The sequence below is a fragment of the Nyctereutes procyonoides genome, unplaced genomic scaffold (assembly GCF_905146905.1).
Source record: "Nyctereutes procyonoides isolate TBG_1078 unplaced genomic scaffold, NYPRO_anot_genome, whole genome shotgun sequence".
Lineage (NCBI taxonomy): Eukaryota > Metazoa > Chordata > Mammalia > Carnivora > Canidae > Nyctereutes > Nyctereutes procyonoides.
The window spans coordinates 36780607-36788652 of NW_026575049.1; the positions used below are offsets into that span (position 1 = coordinate 36780607).

The window sequence follows — 8046 nt, forward strand, 5'->3', positions numbered from 1 at the left end:
TTGAGTTAAGAAAAAAATAAGCTATTGTAATTTTTAAAAATGATCTGAACTACAATTATTCCACAAGCAATGGCTCAGACTTGGTGCTTTTTTTTAACCCTAAATCATGAAACAATGTACTAGTTTTTCTTTATTGGGAGCATTAAATCAATTTGGATTAAAATTTTAAATTATTTTAATTTGTTTTATGAATTAATTTTGTAACATTTTAATCTTCATCAGAAGTCTTTAGATTTCAACTTTTTAAACCAGATTTAAAAATGTGTTTTTTTACCAATAAAATTAATGAACATTATTTTTCTCTGCCAATGGCCTTTCTGCAGCAATTAATTGTTGGCCTATTGTTAATTTATGCATCTTTATAAAAATTTTTTTAAAGATTTTATTTATTTATTCATGAGAGACACACAGAGGGAGAGAGGCAAAGACACAGGCAGAGGGAGAAGCAGGCTCCATGCAGGGAGCCCGATGTGGGACTCGATCCCAGGACTCCTGCGCTGAAGGCGGCGCTAACCCGCTGAGCCACCCAGGCTGCCCCTAAAATTTTTTTATATGTATATTTTTTTATTGGAGTTTGATTTGCCAACATATAGTATAATACCCAGTTTCATCCCATCAAGTGCCGCCTCAGTGCCCATCACCCAGTCATCCCATCCCCCCTCCCACTTCCCCTTCCACTATCCCTTGATTGTTTCCCAGAGTTAGGAATCTCTCACGTTTTGTCACCCTCTCTAATTTTTCCCACTCATTTTTTAAATTTTTTTTTTTTTATTTTTTTCCACTCATTTTTTATCCTTTCCCCTATAAGGTGCTTTTGAAGTATTTCATCCCTCCCTACCAGGCAAAAGCTGCATGGATTAAGAATGGGCTCTCTACCTCTGTTTAGGGATCAGGAGCTAGAGGGCGCCATTCCTGCTGGGCATGAGGGCCAGAAGTAGGCATTCCAGGGGGATTGGCAGCCATAGTCACTGGTGAGCACACTAGAGGTCCGAGGGGCTGAAGCAGCTGGCACTAAAGAAATCCATGATGTCACATTGGCACTGCTGACAGATGTACTGCACCCATCCATTGTAGACAAGCCCATTCATATGCTAGATGAGCCCATTCAAGCCTGGTCCTTCACAACAGCATGGAGATAGGAGTGATCTATGGCCTGTCTTGTGGTAAGCGGTGACTGAAGGCAGATTGCCAAAGCCTGTCCAGAAAATCGAAGACCTCAGGGCTGACAAGCTGCTGGTTTTCATTGTGGTCAAACTGTTCCCATTGCTTACAGGAGCATCTGCCCAGGATATCATTGAAAGGTGGGTCTAATTACATGTTATATTTGTCAGTGTAGTCATACGACATATATAATCTTCTGACCCCAGAACCTAGGCTATCTTCACTGACTGAATGTAATTTTATGTCAGTGGAAAAATGGCTCCTTCCAGAAGATCATGCTTGCCACATACAACCCAAGCTCTACCTATCCAACCGCTGTAGAATCATACATCTGATAGTCTACAGTAGCTCAAGACCTCTGAAGTATCAGAAAGCAGTTTGGATGTTATATTCTTGAGCAGGATGGTAAAACTCCGCCAATCCAGAGTCTGTTAGCCATAGCTTTCTGTGCTCATGACCAGTCATGACATGAAGGAGCTTCACTTCCCATGAAGTATTGTCCTATGCTGCAACAATACTCCGGGGCCTTCAGGATCTCATACATGTAAACCAAGTATCATTGTCTGTTAACAGTGGTACAATTGCTTGAAGTCTGTGTTATTCATGTGTTCAAAAACTGAAGTGGGGGATCCCTGGGTGGCGCAGCGGTTTGGCACCTGCCTTTGGCCCAGGGCACGATCCTGGAGACCCGGATCGAATCCCACATCTGGCTCCCGGTGCATGGAGCCTGCTTCTCCCTCTGCCTATGTCTCTGCTCCTCTCTCTCTCTCTCTCTCTCTGTGACTATCATAAATAAATTAAAAAAAATTAAAAAAAAAACTGAAGTGGGCTTTGTGATACAGAATCTTTCACAATGCCTGCCAGTGAGGTGATGTTGGGATCGCCTCATAAATTCTTCAAAATTTTTATTTCACACTTGATTTTCTTTGTCTTTATTGGGTTGAGAAGTTTAACAACCTTTTCATTATTTGTAATGTCAATGTTGGCATGGGTCCAACGTGTCAGACAGGATGGCCAACAAAGCTGGATTTGACATTTGGATATCTGGCAGCCCCCAGGTTCCAAAGCCTTGGTAGGCAAGACCTGGTTTCACATCTGTTTTCTTCACACTGCAGGGAAAGTGGCAGCATTGCTTCTGGAACCTTAGCTTTGAACCTCAGTTAAGTTAACTTCCTTCTATCCCCAAATCATTCTTTTTACTAGTAGACTTGTTTTTTTGTTTTTTGTTAAGATTTTATTTATTCACTTGAGAGAGAGAGAGAGAGAGAGAGAGAGAGAGAGCAAGCGAGCGCAAGCTGGGGGAGTGGCAGTCAGAAGGAGAGGGAGAAGCAGTTTCTCCCTGAACTGGGAGCCCAATGTGGGGCTCAAGCCCTGGATCTGAAGATCATGACCTGAGCTGAAGGCAGACACTGAAGCATCTAAATCACTCAGGCGTCTCATGGTAGACCTGTTTTAAGAAAACTAATTCACATATAAGCAAACAAGCAAACAAATAACGTTTGTGGGAATTTATTTTCTCTCTTGTTAAATAATAATACCTGCATATAACCTTGATTTTGACTTCTGGGTTTCAAAGTCTAAAATATTTACTTCTGACTCTTTATTGAAACAGTTGTTTTAAATCCCTAGTGTAATGCCTCTTTTAAGATGAGGCATTTTCTGTATATTTGTGAAAAATCACTGCATTTTTGCAGTGTTTGCAGTTAATATGCCTTGCACAAAGTACCTTGAGTAGAAACTATATATATATATATATAATTTGTTCCTTCCTCGGTGCAACCTGTTACTTTTTGAGGGTCCAAATGGTTCATATGCACCAGGAATTGATATTATTAACTTATACTTGAAAGTATAATTAATAATTTTGACTATGAAAGTACAAATAGTTTTAACAATGACTTCTACCTTGTAAAAGTCAGTGGTGGTTTTTGAGGCTCCTTTTGGACAAAATACCAATCCTTCCTTTGTTCTTTCCTGGAAGCCATTTGTTCCATGACAACTGCTCTGTTTCCCTCCTGCCTTTCTGACAGTATGTCCTCAGGCCTGTTTCTTAATTCTCCACCTTTATTAAATCTTCAAACGTTAAAGTTACTCCAGCCTTAGTTGTTAACTCCTTTCCCCTTCCACAATCTCCTTTGTTTTTCTCAATCATTCCCAAAGGCTTCAGCTACTATTTGATAATTCCCAGGTAATTATCTCCTTTCTAGATTCTCCCTCACAGATCCAGACTACCCAGGAGCTTTTCCAGAGTTCCAGATACTTAGTAAGCCCCATGATCAGGAAGACACACCGATCCTTCAACCTCGCATATCCACACTGAGCTTGTGATTGTTCACTTCCCAAACTGACTTCCTTCCTGGTTCTTATCTCAGTGAAAGGTCCCCTTAGACACTCAGTTGTGCAAATCACATACTTGGGCATTGCTCCCTCAGCCAGTCAAGGCCCATCACCTATAGCTCAAATCATGTGTACTATTTCCACTGATGGTTATCTATGACCATGAAGTGTGGTGACCAGTTGTCCTGGTGTACCCAGGACAGACGAGGTTCCCAACACTTGGGCCTCTCAGCCTTAAAATCAGATGGTCTTGGGAGACTGGTCCCCATTTCCTTGAGACAGAGGGGTTTCTGGGGATGTAGTACTCTCAGTTGTGAAACTGGGAAAATCTAAGACAAACTGGGGTAAGTTGTTCACCTTAGTTTTTGGACTAAGTAGTTTAAGTTCTTGAATACCCCACCTCTCTTTCTTTTGTTCTCCCAGTTCCGTTCTATGACTGTGTCATCCTGCTTGCTACCTCAGGGCCTTTATTTGTGCTCTTTTTGTTGCTCTTCCTTTTCCTGTAGATTGATTATCTCTTCCCAACTATCAGATTTGAGCTAAATATTATTTCCTCAGAGAAATTTCCCTCATATCCTAGACTAAGGCAGATGTCCCTGTGATATTCTTTCTTATTATTTGTGCACTCTTTAGAATAGTAATCAAGTTATTCAATGTGTGTGTCTCTCTGGCGGAGAACACTTGGAGAGGGGGCAACATGCACATGTGCTTCTTCAACCTGATACCCAGCGCTTGGCACAGTGCCTCCCACAAAGTAGGTATGCATGAGTTATATGTTGAATGAATGTCTTCTTTTACCATCCTATGATTATAATGTCTATTTCCACAGTCACAGTAGTTCCACAGCAAAATGCTCAGGTAGCCCTATTTTCTGTAACTTATATATTTAATCAAATCATGTTGCAAATTTCTAGAATAATTGATCCCTCCCTTTGTTTGCATTATAATTCCCTTTCAGCCAATTAAACTGACTGAATGACACAATCCTCCTTTCCAAAGGTTAAATTCTGGAGAAAATGATGGGCACAACCATCTGTAACCATATGAGCTAATATCCGTTAAGTAGCTTCCATTTGTATCTTGTGTATATTTCAAGAAGTCTGAAAAATAGACCCACTCTATCACATATCACCAAATGAGTAATTTTAGTAAGGATACCATGGACTCATGAAGAAGAGGAATCACCCTGCAAGCCTCATAATGGGAACTGAAGGAACTACTCCAAGGGATGTCTCTTGATGTCATTTTTCCACCTCTTTTACCTCTTATTGTGGCCTCCAAAATGGTCCTGTCTTGCTCCAGGATAATTCAGGCCCTTCTTATGCTCTGCATACCTCCCACAACAAAGCAAAACCCCAACCCAGGCCTATAAGTCAGTTTCCTGTGCCTTAAGCACAACCTTGAGAGGTCTTGTTTCATTTCCTTTCCACATCCCTTCTTTTCAGGAAACTATATTTTTCCATCCATAATACATAAGCCCATAAGGAGTCTTAAGGCAGTAATTATATAATTAGAAAAGACAACAAGTATTTATCAAGGAAAGACAGATGAAAACTTGGGTTATTATTATTATTATTAGAATTGGAAAAAAAAAAACCAACAAGGGAAATTGTACTAAAGTTTTGGTCAATAGGGGGCTAGTAACAAATCTCTCCCAAGGAAGCTCTCCCCTCATAAGCACAAAGTGCTTTACCACATGCTGCTCACCACATGCTGCTCAACTGAACCCAGGCATAACCCTTTGCAATGGGGCAGACACAGAGAGGTGGTTCTGTGGATGAATCCAGACTTTTTGTCATCAGTTGTGCCTCAGAGGTCTCAGCTGGAAAGAACTGGCTGCAGGTTCTCTGGACCCCACTGAGCTAATGGGGCAAAGAGAGGCAGAGGAGCCACCAAACATGCAAAAACTACAAAAATATGAGCAGAGCACAAGTCAGTATAGCACCTTCCAGGAAAGTCCCGCACACAGAGAAACACACTGTCATGGGTCAACTGACATCACAATGCCACAGATTCTACTCTAGTTATCTTTGCTGCTTTCTCTGTTGACTAAAACTAGCCAGTCTTGGAACAATCCTAGAGCCCAACAATATCAGGGATGGAAGAGAACTGACAAATCATCTGGCTCCTCTCCTTCATTCATTAAATAATAATAAAACTCAAGCTTAGAGGCATTTGTGCCACTTGCTAAAAGGAAAGTCACTCAGTTACTTGAATATAATGAAAACAACAGTCCTTCCGGTTGCCAGCTAATTGAGATCCAATCTTCAATGCTACTCAATAAGAAATTTCCCCTAACATATATGGATTTGTAGTCTAGAAAATCAACACGATCCATGGTGCCCATTTTTTAAAACAAAAATCAGAGCAAAATGAGTTTTAAAATGAAGAGTTGATTAAAAATAGACTTAGCGGAAATAGCTGTAGTCATTACTCTGCTGTGAATGGCTTGGAAACTTAAAGTCATTTTTAATCATTTATTTCTTTCCCAAAAGTTTATGTCCATCTTTAAATAAACAGCAGGATTTAATCAGTGGAGTTGGATGAGCAATTTCTCTCTTGAGAATTAGCACAGTATTGAAACTCATTGGGTTTCATAGTTTCCAAACACAGCCTGTTTCAGTGGCCCTTGTATTTCTAGATATTCCTCTAAATAATTGTGGATAGCCATATGTTGGTCACAAGTCAGACTACTAAAGTCAGAAGTGAAATATATTGACATCCCATTAAAAGTATAGGGGAGCATATTGACCCCAGGAGATATGACATCACAGAGCTCTGATCTTTTTACACAGCTGCTCTCCTGAAACTGTTTCATATGGGGCAGCCATTCAGGAGCCCACTGGGAGGTGAGCAACAAATCAAATTCATTTAGCATGGGAAGACAGTTTATATTAAGCACCCATTTTATGCAGGAATAGCTTTTCTTTCTTAAAGACTTCAAGGCTTTTTTAACAGTTCCCAACCCTCATCATTGTCTCTCTCAACATTATGCCGGGCACAGAGCAAGGCCGTAATACATATGAACTATTTGATCAGAGACCTACAACTTAGTGTGTTTTAGACTTTACATACCTTCTCTTGTTCCATCTTTATATTAGTCCTGAGGTAGAACAGAAAAGGTGTTGTCATCACCGTGTTATAAATGAAGATGTGCATGTAGAGAGATTGAGCATCTATGCTGAGGTTCAGAGATGCATGCATGCAAGGGTCCTAATCTCTCTGTATTATTGTCACAATATCAGTTAAAGGGAAATGGTAGGGGTCTCACTTTCTATTAATTGTGTGGGTGATTAGTGGGTAAAATGGTTAGAAGAAACTGAGAAAAATGTCTATACTGCTTCCTACTTCCTTTCTCAGAGACAAGAGTGTCTGCAGACTTTGGTGTCACCAGTGATGCTGGGCCATTTTCCTGGCTATTCTAGAAGCATCTATGCTAGCTTGGCTCAGAAGCCTCGGTGTCAGGGTTCTAGGTTACCAGGTATCACATCAGGAAATGAAGACAGATATTCCAAACAAACAACTGGACTTCATGTCTCTAAAGATTTCTTCAGTTTCAACATCTTATGGCCTCCATACTTTTTTTCCTTCACACATGGCCTCAGACACCTGGATGTCACCTGCTTGTCTACAGGGCTAAGAACAAGGTCTTTTGGCTTCAAGGTCAGTGCCATTTCAAAATCCTACAATTAGTGTGCTGGAGTATAGTTTAGTAATTGAGTTTGAACCTAGATTTGAAGCAAGCTCTGCCACTTACCAGCTGTGTGAATAGAGGCACGTTACTTGTCTTCTCTAAAGCTTCCATTTTTTTCATACTTAAAATATGAAATGAAGGTTGTTGAGAGAATTAAATGAAAAATGTGAAATATGTTGTGCACATACAGAAAATTTATAAGTGGTAGCCATGATGGCTATTAGTGCAATTGTTAATATTGCTATTCCTGACTTATGTTCAGCAGAAGAGGGAGCACATGCCTAAAATTCCCTGAAAACTTGCTGAACATAAATTTGATGGAAAGTTTGAAGTTGGCCCTCTTTAACAGAGATGGACAAAAATCAATTAATCAACATTGTTCTCTCTCAGCCCCAATCAGTGCTGCCACAAGGGTGAAATAAGTTATAGGTGGAACTCAAGAGACAGAAAGAGAGAGAGAGACCCTAAAACCCAGTATAGTGTCTGGCACAGCCCAGCCCACCCCTCCAAATCAAATCTGCACACTTTTCCATCTTGTGTGTGTGGAGGCTGACTTCTTTGCATTGTATTAACCTAGCTTCCTTACTCACTGCAAACAAGTGAATGATGAGACAGCACCCATATCAGGCCCTGATAGGGAAAACTCAGGAAGATGACATCAGTAGGACGAGTATGGATGCTCATTTTCCATCCTTTCTTGAGCAATACTTGGAAGTCCAGCAGGGTTGGATGTTGTAATAAAACCTTGGGTTGTGGCATTTTTAGCTGCATGATTAGGGAAGCACAGATCTGTTCAGATGCACAATGTGCCGAACACTTTGACTCTGGTGTTTGCCTTTCAGCTGAGTGTTTGC

General features: G+C 40.6%; 1 pseudogene; it reads right to left on the reverse strand.

The window, feature by feature from the left end:
* Positions 1-882: 882 nt before the first annotated feature.
* Positions 883-6630, reverse strand: LOC129512163 (casein kinase II subunit alpha-like; annotated as a pseudogene).
* Between the last annotated feature and the right edge of the window lie 1416 nt (positions 6631-8046).